The sequence below is a fragment of the Eutrigla gurnardus genome, assembly GCF_963514095.1.
Source record: "Eutrigla gurnardus genome assembly, chromosome: 23".
Taxonomy (NCBI): domain Eukaryota; kingdom Metazoa; phylum Chordata; class Actinopteri; order Perciformes; family Triglidae; genus Eutrigla; species Eutrigla gurnardus.
Genome location: NC_139934.1, coordinates 15,840,781 through 15,864,222, shown reverse-complemented (window position 1 = coordinate 15,864,222; position 23,442 = coordinate 15,840,781). Strand labels below are relative to the sequence as shown.

The 23,442-nt window shown below is 42.0% G+C and overlaps 1 protein-coding gene and 1 long non-coding RNA gene across 3 annotated transcripts in view; one reads left to right on the top strand and one right to left on the bottom strand.

Annotated features, from left to right (window-relative positions):
• LOC311008589 (neuroligin-2-like) overlaps positions 1 to 23,442 on the bottom strand; it is a 217,323-nt gene that overhangs the window by 185,832 nt on the left and 8,049 nt on the right. The gene's annotated exons all lie outside the window — the stretch shown is intronic.
• On the top strand, positions 10,532 to 12,366 carry LOC311008787. The gene is made up of 2 exons (XR_014596558.1): positions 10,532 to 11,738; positions 12,182 to 12,366. It is a non-coding gene; the product is annotated as an uncharacterized lncRNA (long non-coding RNA).

The window sequence follows — 23,442 nt, the reverse complement described above, 5'->3', positions numbered from 1 at the left end:
GACCTGTCAACCACAGGTAGCCCTGCCCTAAAGCATCCCCTGCTTTCTGGTCTGTTGGACTCTAAATGGACCATAATGTACTAAATGAACATCATGCTGGATTGAAGAAGACTTGAAACTAGAGATTGAGACCATAAACTCATGTTTGCAATGTTTACTGAGATAATACATCAAGAGAGAAGTAGGACCATTTTCTCACAGACTTATTTTTGCAAACAGAGGTGTCGCCCCCTGATGGCCAGTAGAGAGAATTCAAGTTGAAGACCCATTTTCCTTCCCAACATTCTACTGTACACTATAAACAGCAAGATGCTCAGTGACAGTGGTACTGGTCCACTTGTACTAGGATCAGAGCAGGACATCAGTCATGATTCCTTTAGTAAAATAAATGAAAAATCCCTTCTCATATTTAACTCATAAACCCCAAAATCACACATTGTAGATTAATGATTTAATCACCGAACTATTTAAACTCCAGTCAGCCCTGCTGGGGATGTGAGTGCATGATATCCCCGGAGGGGGTGATTAATTCAACTTCAATATTCATGACTTTTATTTGTTTGCTAACTTAGAACGACCCAAAACAGAAAGCTATGAAGAGAGGCACGTAAATACTAACTGGGGTTCACTTAACGCAAAGTCGAGGACATTATTCCCGTCTTCAGAGTGTTGTTACATCAGCGAATAGGCTTGAGAGAGAAAAGAGAGGCACTTGATAGAATGGAAGACAAAACAAATGGAGGGAGGGCTGAGGCGGAGGGTAATTGTTATTGAGGAGCTGTGTGAGGGAGTGTGATTACTGGCTCGGGACTTGCTCAGAGGAGCGAGGAGGTGGGATGTGGGAGGCAGGATGCAGGTGTGCTGATGTATTGGTCAGGCCCTGCTGCTCCCTAACCCTGGACCCCTTCCACACACAGCACCTGAGCCAGCCTTCCCTGCACCTTCCCTCTCATTCACCCTCTTTATCTACTAACGAGGAATCTCAGCTCTGTCCAACGGGGGAGACACCGCTGAATCTGCTCATTCCAATATATGTTAATAGGCTTTTTATTTCCTGAATATGTGATTAATATGATGGAGTTTTGTGCTAATGTGATTGTTTTGGTGAATGCTGAACTAAAAAGTAACAGTGGTAGTAATAGAAGAGATTAAGAATCACACAGTGCTCATCAATCTAGCTAACATTAGCCACCATAAGCTAATTGTAGAAGATTAATTAAGGCGGCAAAACTAAAAGGAAATCATTGTTAGTTGATGACCCAACAATTGGACTGCACTCTCTCTTACAGTACATTAGTCGATGGGAATTGTAGTCTTCGTCGACTTGCTGTGTAATGTTCCCCTTGGGAAAGCAATGATTCAGAGGTGCTCAGTGAATTTCACTGAGCTGGGTTCACTGTATGTAAGATACACATCAGCTAGTTTACTACCGCTGCATGAACCCCAAATAAACAATTTAGCTGTGACTTCTTTGTAATAAACAGATCAAAAAGATGCTGAAATATTAGTAAAAGGTCGGAAGCCGTGGTTTGTTAGGTCTGTCTGCGAGACGACAAGCAAACTGCTTTTAAAATGCTTGTTTTCTGAGTCTGGATTGATGGGTGCTAGGTTATGCTAACACTGGAGCTGCTCCATCAACACTTAAAATAACGACATAAATATGCATAAATACGTCAGAGGTCTTGCTGTTTGGACAACAGACCATCTCTGGTTTCTCCTCATAGTCTGGTCTGGTCTCTGGACTAATGTGAGCTGCTTTCGTAGACCTCTGGGGGACCACAGACAGTCTCTGGTTTCTCCACATAGTCTGGTCTGGTCTCTGGACTAATGTGAGCTACTTTCGTAGACCTCTGGGGGACCACAGACAGTCTCTGGTTTCTCCACATAGTCTGGTCTGGTCTCTGGACTAATGTGAGCTACTTTCGTAGACCTCTGGGGGACCACAGACACAGCAGACAACATTGGTTTCCTCCATTTCTGATTCAGAAACGTCAAAAGGAATCCGCCCCAACGCTGAGAGGTGAATTTCTCGCCCGAGTTAAAATAACTCGTCTTTGCATTGACTGCGTTTGCAATCATGACGCATGAAGATGTCACTTTGCATTGGGTGGGAACACAGCATTAGATTCCTTTGTTCAATCAGCCATCTTTTATGGGTTTCTTCCATGCTGAGTGACTTATTTCCAAGATACTTATGAGCATATCTCTGGTTAACACAAGATTTAAAGTGGTGCTTTTGTCGTGATTCTTTGTAGAAATGAAGATCTGTCGATTGGAGTTCTTTGGTGGATGGATTGCTTCAGTGTCTACCTGTTCTTTCCATGATTTGATAAAGGTTCAGTGATGAATTAGTGAGCAATGAAATCACTTCAGATGAAGATATTTGATCAGCTGAGATCCGACGCGAGTAAATAGGTTTATTGCTCCATGAGTCGTGCAGCATCTGTCCTTGTTCAATCAATCCGTCCGGCCCCTCCCCAACTCTCATTTGCAGCCTCTGAGTCGATGCGTCTCCTTCTGTTTGCTGTCCTTGGTCTCTTTCTCTGACTCACTTCTACTCATCTCTCTCCTCTTCTCTCTCTTTTTATCTAATCCCTCTACACACACACTGCTGCATTGGCTCCAGCCTTCTTAGCAGCAGAGTTCAAAAGGAAAAAAAAAACGGAATGAAGAGCCAGTGGAGGGGGAGAAGGGGAAGAAGAAGGGGTGGGAAAGGAACTGGGGGTAAAACAAAAAGACAAAATGATTGCAGTCGGTCAGAATAAGGAGCAAGATAAAGCCGACAAAGACTGGCTGGATGAGAGAGGGAGGTGGCGTCACAGGTCCAATCAGATATGACAGCGAGGGAGAGGGAGAGAGAGAGAGACAGAGAGAGAGCGAGAGGGAGAGGGGAGAGGATTGATGGGTTTAAGAGGCGGAAAGCCATAAAGAGGCAGAGGTCTATTAAAAGTGGAGTGTTGGGACGTATGCGGGTGCAGTGGTGATTTAAATTAAACCTGTGTGTGTGTGTGTGTGTGTGTGCGTGTGTGTGTGACAGTGGACTTTGTGCATCTTCCTCTCTGTGCCTGTGTCACTGTGGTGTGAATTTCTGTCTGTTTGTACTTCAGCGTGTGTCTGTATTTGATGTGTGCCGAGTCAGTCTGCCTATTTACCTTTTGAGTGTCTGTGTGTGTGTGTGTGTGTGTGTGTGTGTGTGTGTGTGTGTGTGTGTGTGTGTGTGTGTGAGTGTGTTGATAATGTTTTGAACATACAGCTTTCAACACGTGGGGGAGAGAGAGCAGTGGGGGAGGAAGAGAGGTGACTGAGGACAGGCAGAGATGGAAGGGCCAATCAGCGTGGCTCCCTGCCAGCTGACCACAGGTCTGAATCCATTTCCCCCACCAGTGCCGAGTTCAGGATGAGTAAGGTCCTGAGTCCACATCGCTTCTTCTTCTGTGGCAACGAAAAAAGCCTTTCATCCCAGCGTTTCATCAACAGTTTCCATGACAACAATATTGTGACATATCGTAACCTATCACCCCTGATGGACAAGCATCGCTCCTTTGCTTTTATTATCTATTTGGGCTGCTATCAATTTGTTTGACGTTGTTTTCTTTCACCATGAGCACCGGAGCATGCTGCTATACTTTGTGTGATGAGCTTGTCACGTCTAGATGTGACGGATGATCCACCGGCGATAACACGTATGGCTACCAACGCTGTACACGTGGCCAATTAATGTTTGTACATTTGTACAAGTCAAATGTAATGGATCCTTATCAAAATTGTGAATTATGTTTACGTATATTCATGTTTATGTCTGCATCATAATCCAGTGTTTATCAATCTGTATTCTTATTTCCGACCACAAATCTATAGAATCATAAATGCTCAATATCCTAGCCGACAACAGGTGCTACATGTGATATTAAATCTGTTCACTTCAACTGAGAAAACATTTGCTCCGTGTGACCGCCACTCAAAGTAATTATCTAACAAACCATTAACCTTAAAAAGTGTTGATTGTTTAAAAATGTCCAACAACTCTATTGACCCTCCATTAAGCCCCGCCCCCACTGCTACTACTACTAGAAGTCCAGTACCGGTTACATGAGAGAAGCAATTACTATCAGACCCTCGGAGCTGTTTGATTGCTGTAGCATATGTGTGATTGCAGCTCCACTATGACATGTAATCAACGTCCTCCTAAACCTTTGCTGGCAGAGGCAGGTCTGCACTGTCCTCGCCAGTGTTTGCCCTTCAGTGCCTACTGATGCCCAGCCAATCCTAGTACCAGCGGGGGCCCCCAGGTCCGGGTCCAGCTAATATCTGCTTATCTCACTCCCTCATGGTGCTCTGACACAGGGACTCCCGGTAATATCTGTCCAGGAGATGCAAAGTCACAAGAAATAGACGCCACGGGGGAGGAAGAGGGCTGCTATCATAATCACCCAGGGAGGAAGAGGAGGAAAGTAGTGCCCGTCACGAGAGAGGAGACACATGAAGGCGTGGTGTGGATGTGGATTGTGTTGTGGGTGAGTGGGTAAGTGAAGTCCTACTTCCACCACAGAAAGTGTATCTTATTGGGGTAAATATTGATCATATTAAATAAACCATGGACATTTTGAATCCAGTTAAATGTGCTTATTGATTGTTCCGCTGGTTGGAAAACCAAACAAACTAATCTTGCTAGTTTTGCAGGTGTGATTCAGAAAAATGCAGACAGAAATATTTAGCTGAATAACAGAATATATTTTATGGTCCGCCATTCATTATCAGCTGATAATTGATAATATGTGATCTGGAGCCCAGCATTAATGCGTTCTGGTCTTCGATCGCTGATAATGCTACACGGTTTGGGTTTTTGTCACTCGGGTTGGTTTTGGTATTGTGTTTCTGGTTCTGTTGTTGTGGGTTGGGCACTGTGTGTTTCCCTGCAGGACTGTTCCGGCTGTAGGCGTGGTCGTTGACGAGGTACACCTGCAACCACTCACCAACAATCAACTCTCCATAAAAGCCCTGGTTGGAGCTCCAGTTCCTTGCCAGATGATTCCGCTTCGTCGGTAGAGATGGTCATGTTCCTACTTTCTAGTGTTCCTAATTGTGACTACCCGCTACTCACCAGTCTCTCCGTCGACCGGTTTCCTGGATTCGCCTGCAGCCGCCAGCGTCGCACATTGTTGTACCTTGTATTGTGAGAGAATAAACATTGTTCCTTCCTTTCTAACCTGGACTAACCTGTCAGTCTCTGCTCTGGGGTCCGAACTCGCTCCGCTAATCCACTGTGAAACACTGTGAACAACAAAGTAGTAACAGTTCGCTGTTTCACTATGATGCCTTCAAGCTACATTCAGTAAAATCACTATTGGGTGAAATTATAATATGCTGGGTTCAAATGTAATCTTTCAAAAATGTTTTTGATGAGAAACTTGAATGACTCCAGTTGTGTGAAGGTGTGTTTACACAATTACATAAGCGAGAGAATTATGAACCATTTAATATTCATAGTACAAGCTCTAAGACACTTATTGTACATTAATAAAACTGCAACGATTTGACATTTTCTCAATAAAAAATACATGTATGTATTATTATTTTATATCCGTGAACTGGAATTGTGTTTTCATGCAAATAACCACTTATTAATGTAAAAGGGTAACATTTAGAATTTAGATCCTTGTCCAGCAGCTGTATCAGCTGTGAGCTGAGAGGTGACTGAAGCATCTCTAGAAATAACAAGGCTTAAATCTGCACCACAAACATCTCTGTGACCGCCTGGCGATCTGGCAAGGGTCTGGAGGTTACTTGTTATGGTTAAGTATAAGCTTCCTGTGACAAATAGCCAGAGAATAGTATTGGCCACAATGCACCCAAGGTGAGAAGTATCAGTGTACACTCAGTAATATGTAACTGACCTCATCAAACTTTCATTGCACTCCTCTCCCTCTCCACCCTTCACAACTCCCAGAACAGCCCTGGCCAACCCTACGCTTGTTTAATAATAAGTTCACCACTGGTATTGCCGAGCTCTTCAACCTGAAGAGCCAAACCTCGGCCCACCAGCCACTCAGGCTCATCTTCACCGGTCCTCAGCCAAGGGGCTACTGGAATTGTCATTATCATCTTTTCACAAGGAGGTAAACGCTCGCTACTTCCTAATCAACCAGGGCCATCTTGACTCCAAGCCTCTCTAACTCTATTCCCAAACACTTGTGGGCTGACAGGTCTGGCATCAAGAGCAGGGAAGAGGTAAGTGTGTGTGTGCCTGTGTGTTTTGGGAGGTGTAGTATTTGTGTCACATCATAAATGCATCTATGCTAGTGTGCTAGTCTCTTCCTTTGTGTGCCGCCGGTCCCTCCGGAGTCTCCCGGCACCTCTCTGAGTGTGTGCCAGAGCCGAGTACCCAAAGAGCACCGCTTCACTGAATGAAGACTGGCAGAGCTAGTTCCGTTTGGCCCACCAGAGCACTCTGGTCACCACGCCACCGTTTGGAGACATCTGTGTCATGTGGGCCATTTCTTATCAGGCACCAATAATGTGTCAAAGTCACTCACGTGGCGCCGAGCATTTGTAATACGCACTTTGCTTTTATTTATGTCCTCTGTTCAAAAGTGTGTAGTTCTCTCTCTATGCCCAAAGCTCTGGGATCGATTATCGGTTGTTGTCGGGAGTGACCTGGGTTCGGTCTCCCAGGCGCCGCCGCAACGATGACTCGGCAGAATCCGCTCATCCAAATCTCATAAACAACACGCGGCCAATGACTTTAATAACGCAGAGCCACAAAGAGCGCTGCAACTCGTAAAGAAACAGAACAATTCATATCAGACAGCAATAATAAAAAGGTAATTAAGAGGCAGGCCCACCTGATGAGATGGACCATAATGCACCTATTCTTTTTTTCAGACAGTTGAAGCTACTTCAAGGTGAAGAATGAGAGGAAGTCACGGTTGCTAATTCCCTTCCTTACTGCTGATAGTGCACGGATATGAACCTTTGATGCTGAACGGTATCAGTACTGGGCTAACAGACTGCAGTACTGCATGTCAAACCTGCTCCTCCCTGCAGTTTCTCCCTCGACATGAGTGTAATAAACAGCAGTGCTCTTTGTTATCGCAATCCACATTCAATGTGTTCCACTTTAAAGGAAAGCACCTCCGTAATGCATTCACCGTGGCCTTTCACATTCTGCACATGCACTCCACTCGATGTTTCTATTCATTTTTTGATATTTACATTACCTAGGCGCACGACACATGCTGTTGCACTGCAATCTCTCTATAGATGGTCCCTCCATTAAATGTGTTGATGCACTTTATGTAAAAAAAGGAAAAAAAGAGAGAGAAAGAGAAGCTATTTGCACAAGCAATTTCACTCCCCGATATCATACATTTCTTCCTTTCTCGCCTCTTAAAATGTTTGGTTGTAAAATCGTCTTCTGAGAAATGTTTAACAGCGCTGACGTGGTTTTTTGGGCGGGGCCAGACCGGTGTTTACGCTGTTTTTCTGACAACACAATGTGCACAAAACTGCACCGACGTAAATATGATGTCCACTCCAAAACAATATGATGACGCACCGATACCGATAGCAATGCTGATATCAAAATATCCCAATACTGACTCAGAAAGCTGGATCATGTATCGTGACAATAGACCAATCTTGTATCGGATATTTATTTGATTACATAACAATGCCGTTTGGTTCTACAAAGGTAAGAAGCATTGTTTAAGTGAAGCCTGACGGTGCCTTCCACATAACAGAATGATGATGGTCTCTTCAACACAGTGAGGCGTACGGATTATTAACTGGTAATTAACTGGTATTGGATCATTAGGTATGGGGATCTGGACTGACAGAGCTGGATCGCTGCATCTCTATGGACCATCCCTCCCTCATTTTCATTCTCTTCCTCAATGCTCTCCGAGCAATCTTAACCTGGCACAATGTGATTGTTTGGCACCCAGCAGCCCCGAGAGACAGCCTAGCATTCCATCCCTCATAACTTAATTGTTCCACTGATTGGCACAAGCGATGAGTCTGATTGTGAACCCCATTGGCTGATTGGCTTCTCATCATCATCGGCTCCCTATCAGCTGGGATGGATCATTTAAGGACAAATCCATTTTTCCAGAAAGTCAACAGAGGCTGTGTTTCTGTATGTGGGTGCCGACATCTGCCACATGTTCTCTCTGTCTCTGTCATCCGGCACACTTTTGACCGGAGTAGGTCAAAGTGTACACATCGTGTTCTGGCACAGCAGAGCTGCAGCTACTCTGCTGTACATTCAGATATTAGCGCCTGTGTCCGCATGGCATCTTTTTCTGGCAGAAAAGCAGCTGCAGAGCCTCGTTGAGTCTAAAGTCTCAGACTGGATGAGACTCTGAGACCGCCGCTGGGGAGCGTTTCATCAGAAAAGGGCTCCGAGCGCCACTAACTCACTGTTCTATGAGAGATTAGCAGCCCCTTTTATTATCTATTTGGGTTCCGATTTGTTTAACGTGGGGTTTTTTTCACCGTGTGGATGCTGCTTCATACTTTGTATGATGAGCTTGTGCTCAAGTTGACAGTCCTAACGATAGAACAAGGAGGAGGATCTGTCACTGTGTGAAGAACTATGTGGACAAAGGCCCTTAGATTGTTAAATACATATACAATAGATTATTAAATCCCAAAATCCAAAGTATACTTTGATATCTTGATAAGAGCGATAAAAAACATTTTTATTTTTATTATTATTATTATTATTATTATTTAAAAAAGTATAGTATATTGCTGTTATGCACCACAAACTCCCAGCACACATCTGACAAGCAACTTCTGGTTGTAATTATAAGAAACAGCTCAAAATATAGTTTTATAAAATGCCTTTAATTAATGTTTCTTGTTTACTATCACTTTGACTGTAATTCAATATGGCCCATACTCCTTCCATGAAAAACTGCATTATTAACTTGTTTTAAGACAAAGTATTCTTGTTTATTTGATTTATGTTTTTTCTTGCTTTCTTGCTCTGTTTTTAATCTTTAATCTCTTGATGTGTTTTTGTTTTTTCAACTGTCCTCTTCTAGCTGCATTTTATGTTATGAAAGAGGCTATATGCATAAAGATGATCATTATAATCCTTAATGTATTGTTGCATTTTGTTTTTCTTCATATCTGAAACTTGAGTCTTGGAAAGTTCGGCTCCCGTCGTTAAAGAAGCCGAGTCACCAGGAGAGTCCAAGTTCAGACTGTAACTGGCCACCAGTGACGAGGTGAGGTGTTCCAGTGGAACTTTACAGCTCCAATAACTCTCTGGTCCGGATCAATTATCACCGTCCGACAGAGTGTATCCTCTGCTTTCTATAAATAGACAGGAGGATGTTTTATATCCTAATGATGCCACAGTTCACACTGGAGTTCCACCAGTTTTAACACCAACTGGGGCTGGCAATTAATATTCTAAACTCCAATATTAGAAAAGTAAGAAAAATATAAATTTGAATACGAAAATGTTGATTTCCAAAAAGAAAATCTTGGAAATCTGATAGCCTTCACAGACACGTTACTTTCATAAATTGAAAATAAAATCTAACGTTGACGATGAATAATTGATCAACAACTGCAATGACTGGCAGAGAACCGATACATTGTCCTGACAGGAAGCCTTACATCACATCACGTAAACAAACCAGCATATAAACTGTTTGATCAAGATCACTGGAGACAAAAGAAAAAAACACCATTTATATTGAGAGATTTACTGGAAATGTACAATAGTATATAGACTATATAGACTATATATCTCCCTCCAGCCAGCTGACACTTATTTTAATTTTTTGCAGTGAAACCAGGAGGTATCGTATAGATAATATTCAGGTTGGCCATATCCAAAAACATACATTCAAATAGTTTGAAACTAACAATTATTCAGTATTGACTAAGATGTCTTCAGAAAAAGAAATGTAATACTTATTTTCAGCACAGTTTCTTTTCACTGCAGCCTTAATAAAATATCTGGACCAAAATGTCAAGGTGTCACATGTTTCAAGTGTTAACATTTAAGTGGAAGCATAATGATCAAAGTCCCAGTGAGTATAATGACCAAATCTATGTTCATGCATCTAGTCACAGCTTCTCTGCTGTTTACTGCCTCTTCCTTCAATGTATTGTAATGAATGACTCACTGCCATTGAGTGTTTAACTGCTCAACCAGCCTAACTCCCACTCATGTTTGGGTGGCAGCGTCTACTACTTTAATTTCTAAAGATATCATAAGACAAACAGGAGATCCTCTCAGTTCGTGTTACCGTTGCTGTGCGGCTACATCTGACAGCAACCCACTCAAATCCCCAGTCAAAACAAGAAAGTCTGCCTCAGTGTGCATGTCTAACCTTTAAAGCCTTTAAAGTGTTTTTCCACACACACACATATTCTATTTTACCCCCGTATGCTCCCACGGATCGAGATGCTGTCACCCAGGCTTCAGGCAACAACTAAGGTATTACGAAAAAAGCATGTGCTTATAGGAGAGCGGATATTTAACAAAATCCTGACGATACACACACACACAAAGAATTGTTGGGTTATTTTTTCAACCCAACAGCTGAGTTGAGACTGTTGGTTAGTTTAATTGGGTTGTTTTCATTAAGTTGGGTAATCTAAGAACCCAATTTGCTGGGTTATTGTCGTTGGCAGTTGAGTTATTAGCTGTTGGGTTGTAATTTCCATTATACTGTGTTGGGTTATTTCGGACTACCCAACATGTTGGGTTGACGTTCGCGCATGCGCGACCAACAGTAACGTTAACGCCACGGTCATGGACATACTGAGAGACTCAGCTCTATACAAAGCAAGGTTTGTTACGTGTGCACTATTGTTTCACCACAATGTTTAATTTATATGAATAATATGTATATAAAGCTTATTGTAGTAACCGTGTATGTTGGTCATACGAATGGTTCAACGTAATATGAGCGTGTGTAGCAGTGATTGTGAGCTCTCGGTCATTTGTAGTTAACGTTAGCGATAGCTTGTTGTGGGTAACGTATGTTAACAGTTATGCACACCCACAGTGGGCCAACGTAAACGTATATGGTTTTAATACATGGAAGCCTTTGCGGCCAGGGCTTTAGGAAATATAAGGTTTAGATGTGAGTTAATGAAGCACCAATGAGCAACGTTACTATCTATTGGTAAGTCAGCAAGCCGTTAGCTAACGTTATTAGCATGCACAAACTCAATTTCATTAAACGTAGCAAGTTAGCATGTTAGCTGGGTCGCTATGTAGCAGTTTCGAAGTAACTCGAGTGTTTTAAAGTTAAAGTTAGGAGGACAACGTGAGGTTTTTCATCAATTTGGCTTCCATGTATAACAACGTAAGTAGGAGAGTGTTGTAAACCCGAGTGAAGGAAAAATATATTATGAGTCCAATTGACCGCGGTGGGGGATCGATTTTGGTTTTGGCTACCCCGCTACATGCTAGCAAGCCTCAGCTAGCCAGCCAATCCGCGCTGTATTAGCCAGCTTGAGTTTGCCGAGGGGGAACCGGTAACTTTCTTATTTGCTCAAGTCGAAGTTTAAAACCGTAGAGAAGTTAATTGTTACAACAGTGAAAATACCTTTGATTTAACGTTACTGAATGAGTTATTTATGATACGTTTGTTTTATTTTAATTCTTTGTGTTGGTTTTGCAGTTTGATTATCCCACCTCATGGACGATTTTGTGAGATCCAAATTGATTGAGTGGCAGCTTCCAGGGCTCATTGACAGGTTTAGTGGTAAGTCAATTTAAGTTGTTTCCATGTCACATCATTTTATTGGTACTAACTTGGTAGCCACTACTATTATAAATAAATTGGGATAATTATTCACTGAGCCTTAAGCTACTGTCTGCTAAAGGACCACTATTTTCCCATATTAATTTTAAGGAAGAAAATAGTTTGAGTGTTGTACCAGATAGATACTCTATTAACCTTAAATATCTTAAAGCTAAATCTGGGATGTTTACAACAATTGTGTCCCATTAATTTGAACATTTTACAATAGTTCTACTGCAGTGAATTCTGTACAATAAAACTGAATTTCTGTAACACCTGGCCATATCATAACAGGTTCAGATTATATAATGAAACCAGGTGCAAGTCATGAATAGAAAGGAACACACAAGCACTAAAAAGATTTTGGTGTGGTGATTTTAATGGTTTTTTTTTCTGTGTTCCAGAGGAGGCAATTGATGAAGAGAGCTTTGGCTACCTTGATCTTCCAACCATCACCACCTTGATTCCCAGAATAGGCGACAGGCTCAAGTTTGTGTAAATCACTGTTCCCTATTTTTGATAAAAAGTTTGTTACTTAAAATATTTTGTATTCTGTGAATTTTGAATTTTAATAAATATTTTTTCTTAATTTTTTGTGTCAGAATATATTTAATCAATAAATACCATAACAATATTATATAATTATAATAAAATATTAATAATTAGATATTAGCAACCCAACTGATTGAGTAGAAAGAACCCAGCAGTATAGTCAAAATGAGCCTATGGTTGGGTTATATGAACAACCCAACTGGGTTGTATGAACAACCCAACTGTTGGTTTAAGGAAACCAACCCAACTTGTTGGGTCAAAATAACCCGGCATGTGTTCTGTCCAATATTTAACCAGTGTTGGGTTAAAAAATAACCCATATTGGGTTGTTTTTAACCCAACATTTTTAAGTGTGCAGGGCTGTGTATTTGGATCATGACACGATGCAACAAATTGCTATACTGTAAGCAAGGTGATGTATTGCAATTTGTTTAAATCTAGATCTAGAATCTAGAAAAACTGTATGAAGAACATATGGCTGCAATCTAAGTTTGTGATGGTGGTGAATGCTTAATCTTGGAATAATCCTAAATATCATCACAAGTGACTTGAAAAAGATGCAGCTCGCTATCGTGGTAGATAAGTAAAAAAATAGAGCCTGTTTTTAAAATACAGGATACAATATTACATGTTCAAAAATGTATATATTTTATTTATAAAATAGGCAGATCTTTGGATTTATGGTCATCTTATTTAAGATTATGTGATTGTTTTTCACTTTAAAAAGATTTTTCCTCAAAAAAGATCTGTGAAGAAACAAGTTTTTATTTTATTTTAATTATTTTGGCAGGATAATGGCGACATGATATTCTCCTACTGCCCCATGCCTACCAAAGTTACCGCTGCTCCCTATCCCATGACCCTAATTACATTACACGATCTGTAACAATGCTATTACTCCCCATTTCAATGGAAACAGCTTATGTATAGTAAATTCCTCTAGGAGTGGCCCGGCCATGCTTGTGAAAGTGACCCCATAAAACCTACCAGTTATCTTATGTTTGTTTGGCAGTTGGTTTACAGTCCTCCTGAGGTCTGCTATTTGTCAGTTTTACAAAATAAGAGCCCTAAATCTATAGATTGGGTTTGGCTGATAGAAGGCTGTGTTTGCAATATGGACACACTCAAGGGCAACGCTGGAGTCGGGCTGTAAACCACGGTGCTGTACGTGTGTGTGTGTGTGTGTGTGTGTGTTGATGTACTGTACACAGAACTCGTAAACAATGACCCAACACAAGACCAGACAGGGCCCCAATCAAATCAATGCAGGTTCAACATCTATTGCCCCTGCGTGTGTGTGTGCGTGTGTGTGTGTGTAGGCGAGCCAGATCACTGGATCAATGCACAGGGGAAAGAGGTTGACAGAATAATGACCTATCCTCTCTTTTCATCAGCCTCTCTCTCTCTCTTTCCCTCGTCACCATATTCTCTACTTTCTTCTCCCCCCCTCTTTCTAGCTCTCCTTCTCGTATACACTTCTTCATTCATCCCTCCCCTTTTCATCCCTTTTCTCTTCCTGTCACTCTGGTCCAGGAATAACTCCTCTCTGTTGCCTCTCATCTCCCATCTTTCCCCTTTATTCCATCTTTTCTTCCTCTTGCTTCCATCCACAGCGATCCTCCATTTTGCTTTTGTTGTCAATCGCCTTTCTTTTCCCCTTTCTATAAAATTCTCTTTTCAAGCGACCCCCTCCACCCCACTAACTCAAACAGAGTCCTTTCTTTGATGCATCATTCATGGTTTTGTTCCCTAATGCACTCCATCTCTTTCACAGCCACACTATCAAATCTTCATCATCTGCTTTTATCTCGTGTTCCAGCTCTCCCCGTAATGTCTCGTCTTGGTTTCTGGTGCTTTTGCCCCTTTCTATTTCTATCCATGCAGCAGTCTCACTTCATCCCTGCTTTCAACCCTTTTTTTCTTTTATGCTCCTTCCCTCCAATGTCCCTCTCATTCCCTTCTCCATCACTTTCCTCTTCCATTTTGTCCTCGTTCCGCCACCCCTCCTCAAACTTCCATCCGTTCCCTGAGGTGTGTGACTAATGCCCAGGTCTCTGTAATGGGATAATCCTGTGCATCAGCATCATGAGCATCAGCCAGGCTAACATGTCACCGTCTAAAAGCCAGCGTTATCATTGAAATACGCCTCTAATCTCCCCATCACAAACCTTTTCTTGCCAAATGTACACACATGTATATGCGTACAGTGATGGGTAGTCTCATCGTCAAGGCCCAGGCGCGCTACAGATCCCATTCTGTTTCTTATCAGCCGAGTGTCACTACCAGAGAATGGTCCCGCATCCCGGTTTACCTGCAGATAAACATGTAGCCTGTAGGACTTTTATCTTCTCTACGTGGCAGTTAAGTAGCATGTATGTCGTGTGGCTTGATGGAGTAAAAGTGTAAAAGGTAGCTATCCAGCCTGAGGCTATTAAACTGGTGTCACAGCAGTCTTTAAGTGCAAGATAAATGTATTTGTGGCACTGTGTGTGCAGATACAATCAGATTATGTTGCTGCCTTGCACGTTTTTTTTCTCCCACAATGTCAGTGTGAAGCGCCTGGAACACCGGAGTTCCTATACACACTATCCACACACACACACACACACACACAGACACACACACACACACACACAGGTGTAGTCATGTGAGAGCTGTAACATCTGGGCTCCTGAATGGCAGGGTCGTCTGGGGAGTGTTGATGTGTTGCTTTGACTGTCCGTGTCCACCTGTGCCCAGAAATAGCTTGAAAAACACAATCTCTCCACAACACCTGCTTTGGGCCTTACATAACTGGAAGTGGAGAGCAGAGTGGAAGGAGCCGGAGGAAGAAGAGGGGAAATGGATTCGGGAAGTACGTAAAGAGCCTGTATGTGTGTGTTAAGCTGCATATAAAGAGGAGGTGGGACTGCATACAGCTGAGATATACTCAGTGTTCCTTCCATCAGGATAGGTGAATTATGTTGAACCCTTCTTGGTGTTGCCTGTTTTTGTTTGATGACAATTAAACATATGATATGGGATTTTGGGGGGCGATGTTGACTCCAAACAAAAATCATGCTTGAGCCTCTTCCTCATAGAGTAACAGATGTTGGTGCTATATGGAACCGATCTTTATCTTTATCTTTATCAAATGGTACCTCTGAGGAATAAAAAGCATTTTTATGTGTAAGGAGAGGCAAAGGTAACCATCATGGTTAAAGGAAGTCAGCTTTGATTGTGAGACAGGATGCTAACAGCAGCATCCGGTGTTAAAAGCAGAACCAGAACGACCTATATGAGCATCACAAAATAATTAAACTACTGGTTAAAGTGAAGGACCTATTACGGTTAGAATTAAAACGACTTGTGTGAGCTCAGGGAACAATCAAAGTCATGGTTAGAAACCAACACTGACTCTCGGGGAACACTTACCTCTAGTGTCAAAGTTAGACACTTTGTAAAACTAACGATCCATTCTTCCCAACAGGCTTGGTGGTGCTAGAATAATACTTCTTCCACCTTTGCTCCTGAGGGAACAGTCAATATTGGCGTGACTAGATGAGGTCACTTACCAGGAAAATGTCCACATGAGAGTGTTCTCACTGGGTGAAACAAGCTGTGTTATACTCATTACATTTTGGGCAGGATAGGTTACTGTTTTCCATTAGTGGAGCTTTCCAGAATCCTTTTAAACCATCGTATTATAATCATTGTGCTTATTCAAAATGAGAAAACGAGATAGCTAATACAATGGTTGTATTATCATACATCAGGTAGAATTGACTGTTTGGAGTTTTTTTTTTTTTTTTTATCGAGCAGGGTACTTAGGGAAACCTTTCAGGAGAAAACTAACATTCTCCTTGACGACAAAGATACAGAGGCATAATGCCTGTGAACTTTTCAGTGGGCCTCATGCAAGAGATCGGCAAGCCAGACATCGATGTGACATTTATCCCACAAAGCCATAAACAGATGCAACACTCGTCTGCACCATTTACAAGCCATTGAGAAGAGACTGGGTAATGTGCTGTGTGTGCAGCATGACTTCCAGGTGTCAGTGCTTACGGTGAGTGTCTGACGCGTGTCAAAGTGTGTATATGTGCAATCATGCATACGTGTGACTGTGGTAAATTGATACTTAAGGAAAGCATCGTCCATGCTTGAGTGACTTTAAAGTGTGCAGACTGTGTGTGAGCGTGCTTGCCGTGTCAGCACACATTGACTGTACGACGCTTTTGTCACGAATTCTCAAATGATCTTGCGTGACAGATAAACAGCGGAAACAAGTTGAAGACGATATCTTCGGTAGTATAAATGACTTGATGTGCCGTAGGATGTCAGGCTGGGGATGTAAAGAAGACAATCTTCATGCCATGCATGAAAACCGTCATGGAAGACACGCTTTGAAGCAAAAAATCATCCATAATTCCTTTGTGTCCTCTGCTGTTTTATCACACACGACAAAATCAATGATGGAGATAACAACTAGAGCCCCACCAATTTATCGGTCAGCCAACTTAATAGGCTGATATTAGCCTATCGTATCATTCGATCAGACACTGGCCAACATGCGCAGATATAAAACAGGAATGTTTGAAGACATATCATGGTAAGTGTAGAGAAAAAATTCAATATAATTATTAAAAAAACAATCAGATAAAAGGCAGATCAGATAAACTCAGGGCATAATAATAAGAGGATATATATATATTAATATCTGCCAATAGATATCCAGATACTCCATAACATTGCAATTGGCTTATTCATAAACGGCACAGATGACACATATTCCTTCATGATGTTGACGCCCACATGTGACAGTGCTAAAGATCTGTCACTTTCTGGCACCAGTTTGGCCCAGCCCACAAAAATACATCATCGTTGTTTACAAACATAAAAGGTCTATAGTGTTCTCACACTGCCGTGTCCTTATTTAAATGACTTACTATGCATGCTCCCAAAAGGCCGTCTATGGAAATTTGGAGGATGACGACTCAACATGCAGGTCTGTACTTCTAATGAGCCATGTGGTATTTGCTTGGTGTGTGTGTGTGGTTCTGGATGATACAGGGATTGTTTATTTCAAATGCAAATTATACCCACTGAAATGATATTACATTGCTATTTGTTTTTCTTTCCCTTAGTATTTATCTCCCCGGGATGCTTTCATATACTTCTCAATGCAGCGAGGCTGTTTATATGCGGGTGGTGCTTTGCCTGTCGTCCATAATGTGACGCAAAGAGCCGCCAATAGTCCTCCCAGCAGCAGCTACTCCATCACAGACAGCCAAGTGAATAATGACTCCCGCTTTGTGCCAGGGTCTGTACCCATCATGCATCAGCTCGAGATAACATGATAGACTGGATGTTGCTTCCGATTTAGCGTATCCCTGTTCAACACAAGGAGCGCTGGCAGCAGGAAGGAGGTAGAGGCTACATACCTAAACTCCTCAACTACCATTTGGGCTGAATTGCAATTAATTTGACTCTTTCAAAGCAAAAAAAAAAAAAAAAACCCACACAGATCAATACCGCTCTAAGCAGGTGGTTTTATGTGTTGGGGACAAGCCCTTCTCTGGTCTCATGCTGGGTTATTACAGCTTGGGTTTTGAGGCTGGCGTCGGCTTTATGATGATGACTGACTGCAAGTCATACTTTACCACCACTTCACTGCTTCCAGGTTGAGGATAATGTTGGGGATTAAGGTACAGGATGTGAAAGGGGAGGCTTTTTAAGGAATCATGTATCAAGTCTTCGCACAAGGTACTCTATAGCTCACATCTGAGATCAGCTGTTATTGTGCATCTTCGAGCAGTGTAACAGTCCAAGGGTTCAGTACGTATGATGATTGGAAGGTCATGGTTCAGTCGGTAACAGACTTTTTTTTCCATTCATTTTGATTGTTCAGTGATGCATAAACAACATTGCAGCAGCAATCAAACTAGGGATGCATCAATTTTTCTTTCAGACCAAGTACCGATATGAGTTCGGAATAATGTCCAACTAAAACGCTTTGAGGAGATGTTTTATTTCCATGAGATAATCTTCACATTCTGACTGGAACAAATAAAAACAATACAATAAAGGATGCTGTTGCTGACATTTTAATATTCAACTCTGTGTTGACGGAGCAGAGTTTGCTGTAGGGATGTTCATTATTAACCGTTTAGCCGTGCTGTCAGTTAAACAGTTAAAAGAAATATTGAAAATAAAAAAAGCGAAGCAAGACTCAGAGGAGCGAGTCTGGTATCGGCATCTGTGGCTCCCTCAATCAAAAAAGCATATTACCCTGATTTCAATTATCATGGCATCTTCAACTCAAACTTGTTTAGAGGTTAAATAGAAGTGACAACACGCTGCCATGTTGGGATGGCATGCCAATACTTTGGTCCCACGATGTTGAAATAAAAAAAAGTAACTGTACAAATGATTCTACCATCATACAGGTAATGTCAGTACAGTGATCAGGGCGTGAGACTAATGGGGTCCCAAAAATGTCCCAGATAATGCATTGATAATACACTATGAACAACAAATCCATGTTGAAATACGAGCTAGTAGCGTTAGCTGTTAGCAGTTGCTGGGCAGCATAGATTTTTCCTTGAGGTACTGTACGATGTGTTCAGGCTCTAGTCAGTAGAAAGAGTAATGGGCAAAGGAAAATTAATTATTATCATTAACTCAACTTGCAAAATGTAGTTGTTGTTTTTTTGCAGATTATCAAGGATTAATATATTTGCAAAAAAACAGTATGCAAACAGTTATCAAGTGTGCAGGTTGAAGTATATGGGATTCAATGTTTTGTATCTTACTGTGGTATTGAATCAAGAACTGGAATTTCACTGATATTGCTATTAACTACTACATTGCTGGTACTGTGACATCCCCACTGCCAAACTTGACCTCAAACTACTACTATTTCAACTAATTAAGCTGTCCAACAAAAATATGCTTTTGTGCTTCATATGGGAGTTCAAATCTACATCCGTAATCCTGAATTGAATAATTGAATATTGTTTTTTCATACACTGAGATGACACAGGTGGTGAACAGCTTAGTGACAATGTCATAGTCCATAATTACTGTCAAACAAGATTCTTTATAAAATATCTAATATATAACATTATGCATATCATGCTGACTGAAGGGCCGACAGGTATGCTAATCTCTGTAGACTCTGTCACGCCAGGGATGAAGTTGGGGATTGTGTTTAATATCCCCATCCAGCCACATATGATAGTGTTATCACTGACCTTGACTTGTAGAACCCTTGGGAATCATTTTACTCTAATGCGTAAAACCCACAATGTTTAACTTGTTCTCTGCTCAGCTCTGACTCTAAATCCCTGTCGGTCGTGACTGACCTTGAAGTCTGGCTTTGACAACAGTAAATGTAATAGCATTATAACTGTTGTACAGAAGACTAGTGAGCGAGAGAGGGCACTTGGCAGATCAGATTATGCCCTAAAACATATTTATTCTCATGCTGCAGCGACAGCTCCAGTGAAATATGCCCGAGGCGAGTAAACCTGCATGCGTGTCCTTGCGTGTTTACATGAGCGTGACAGGTTGAACCATGGGAGCCACTTAGGCATATAGAAGTCTGGCACAACGATGAGGATTCTCCTCCAAAACCTGTTGCAACATTACCAGCAGGTGATGAAAGCCAGTGCCTCATTCTCATCATATTCTCAAAAAAAACACACACATATTTGGACATTTTGCTCCTGCCCTGTTTCCCCTTCCCTCATACAAAGGGAGGGATGTATAGAGAGATAACCCCATGAGCTGGATCGCCGAGGTTACATATGGCAACAACATCTTCTGCAGAATCATTTTCTTGAGCCTTAACAACAGTAGGCCACCACATGAGCAGACAAGAATCCATTGCCCACCCCCTGGGCATGCCCAACTCTACTTTGCCCTGCAGGCATTCTGTTCCTTTGTATTGTCAGTCTTTTTTTGACACAGGATGGCACTAGCTCCTGTATGTTTATTTTAGAGCTATCCTTTTAGAAAGAACAGAAGTACTTGCCAAGGTTAGAAGAAGTATCAAGCACAGCAAACATCCAATATGGTAAAGCCACAAAAGCCCATCTTTATGAGCCTTGTCACTCAATAAGTTGATCATGGTGAATTTCCATCATCGGGATAATGGTGAATAATGTCACAAGTGAATTGAAAAGATGTCTCGATATATTATTCTGCCAAAATCATTGCAATTCATGATATTATCCTGACCTTTTCGTGGTGCTAAAACATACTGGAATCAAATTATATTTTGTTAATGAACAAATATTCTTTCATTGCGTTACAGATAAGACAGATTTTTTAATTCTATTTTGGATCCAGTGTTTTCTATATCTATATTTCACTTCTCTACCATGATAGTGAGCTTGACAGCTTTTTCAATTCATTTGTGACGACATTTTTGATTATCCCGATAATTTAAATTCCCCAAAATCAACTTATTGTGTTTTTTTTTAATTATATTGAATCCTTTATCCTTTGTCCCATCCCACTCCACACAGACAGTAGTGCAGTGCAACAAAGACATCCCTGACTGGCTTCCCTCCCGATCGGTACCTGCCAAAAGTGGTGATGAAGCATTCCTGCCGAGGAGCGAACCCAGCTCACTATGGGGGTGAATAAGTATATTTCCCCTGTGCCACACAGGCTCTAACCCCTGTGAGCTTTATTGTGACAAAGATCTTGTCCCGAGACTCTCAACAGAAAATATTTCTTTTCTATATGAATTCCCCCTCTGCAGTTTGTCAAAGCATTCTATATTTACGGACTTCAAATCCAGTAAAATTCCAATCCCTGACTGTGGCCCTAGCAGGAGACCTCCGAATATAAATGAATCATATACCACTGAGCCAAGGCTTTAAATCAGACCGTCCACCCTTCCTGAATTGGACCACAGATTACACATGTTCCTGGTTCGGATCCATTTAGCACCCCTGAACACTCCGTTAGGCAAGGATGAAAACTAGAAAGAGTGCAAAGGGTGTGATGCACCATAGAGCATGGATAAAATATTACAGACATATGGGAGAGTAAGGGTGAAGGGGATTTGATTGCAGAGGGGATGGAGCACAGCTTGCTGAAAGTCAGGAGATTCAGGAAGAAACATGAAAGAGGGGGTTAAGTTGAAAAGAGGACCAATGAAAGAGGTTGAGTAATAGAGGGAAGATATGGCGGAACTTGTCAAGGGGTTACAAACAATATAAACAGGAAAGAGTCAAGAGCCAGGACAGAAAGAAAAAGGAAGGAAAAATGCTCTAATGGTCTCCCTCCTTACCGATCTCTGAGATCCTCCTAATTGGGCCAACCTCTGAGAAGGCCCCAGCACCCTGCTCTGGAGAACAGGTCAGACAGAGAACAAGAGAGAGAGGCGGAAGGAAGGGGGAAACATTTACGGACACAAGGGGGATGCCATGAAAAGGTTGAGCTATGTGAGTCTAATGAATTCAGGGGTTGGACAAGAGCAGCATTGACCTCCAACTCCCTGCTCCCTACTTGCCTTAATTTCTCTTTCCACGCTCTCGAGCTTTCGGTGCCCCGTTGTAAATCTATGAGCAGCTGAATGGACAGAAATGTAAAAAAAATCCATTTGGTTTCAGATGATGATACAATTGAGGCTGAGGGTGGCCCAGGGACCTTGTGGAAGAGTGTGGCCAATGGAGGAATGGGTGAGAGGTGTGAGGGAAGGGGAATGGGAGTGCTCTACGAGGGCCTCTTCAGAGGACTGATTTATAAGCATCCTGATCAATGGGTTAATTAAGTGGAGAGGGGAGAAAATGGAAAGGGCAGAGGCTCGCTGGAGTGGCCGGTGGCAAGGAATAAAGGGATGGATGGAAGGGGACGGAGGTTAGGAGGGTGATGCAAGAGAGGTAGACAGATTTTGGCAGGATGTGGAGCCAACTGTGGGGGTCTAATTTGTGTGCTTAACTAAATTGACTGAGACCATCCAATAATGTTCTGATGGGAATGTCTAGTTACTGATGACCATGAGCTATTGGATTATCTGCTTTAATCAATACAACTTCAGCTCTTCAGATTTGTCAATTTGTGCAAAATAAGATCCACGGCCACTCTTTCAGAGTCCTTTGGAAAATCTATTCCTGTTACTTGTCAACAAAAAAAATCTGGAAAGGAGGAATAACATGCACGCACATCAACTGTACTTCTTCCAGAATGTGAAGCACATTCTCCAGTGACAGGGATAGAGCTCATCCTTTGAAATGTGTTTATTCCCCACAAAAGGAGAGAGAGAAGGAAGAAGAAGGAGCAGTGAATGAAACAGGGCCAGAAAATCCTGCTGACTTGCAGCCTTCTAAATCGCCGCCCCCTCCGCCTATTCCCCCCTCTTGTTTCCAAGCCTCTGGAGTTTAAACCCAAATGGAAAGAGATTGTTTCATGTAGGCACTAGGGAGCTCTGGTTGCTTTCTTCCCAGCTCCTCATCTATGCAGAAACACCCCCAATCAACCATCTAAAGCGATACATGTCAACACATATTCTGGCGAAGCACTCACCACTTATTAGCCGTTAGCACTAGCATGTGATCATGATTCCTGGCTAATCAGGGGGACGAGGCCGTATTATTCTGTATCTAATGGTGAGCTCTTTCACCTCTACATTCCTGTCCTTTTTACCTTAAAACTCCAAGCTTCCTATACTTTGTGTTTGTATTTCTAATCTTCTACATTCCTACTGTGATCACTCTGTCCACCTAAAATCTTAAATGTCTTACCACAAAATCCCTTTACCTCTTTCTTACACTTTCGGTAAACTCCAGACTGAAGGGACATATGAAGGGCACTGCACATGGAAGATGAGTCATTTACACCAAGATACTATAGCCTGAGGATAGCAGATAAGTGCACTCAATAAAGCCCAGTGCGAGTCAGAACACTGACATATGTCCCTGGCGCTGGGAGCTGCTACCTGTGCAAGTATTGTCCACAAAATCTGCTCATGCGAGGTGTTTGTCCCAGGAGTGATCCACACAGATTGGAATTTAGCCCCTTTCCTGCTACCATTTGTCAGCAGAAGAATTGCTTCAGCCTTGAGAGACAGTTTGAAGAGCCATAGATGAATGATTCAACCGGCACACATTGTTTTCTA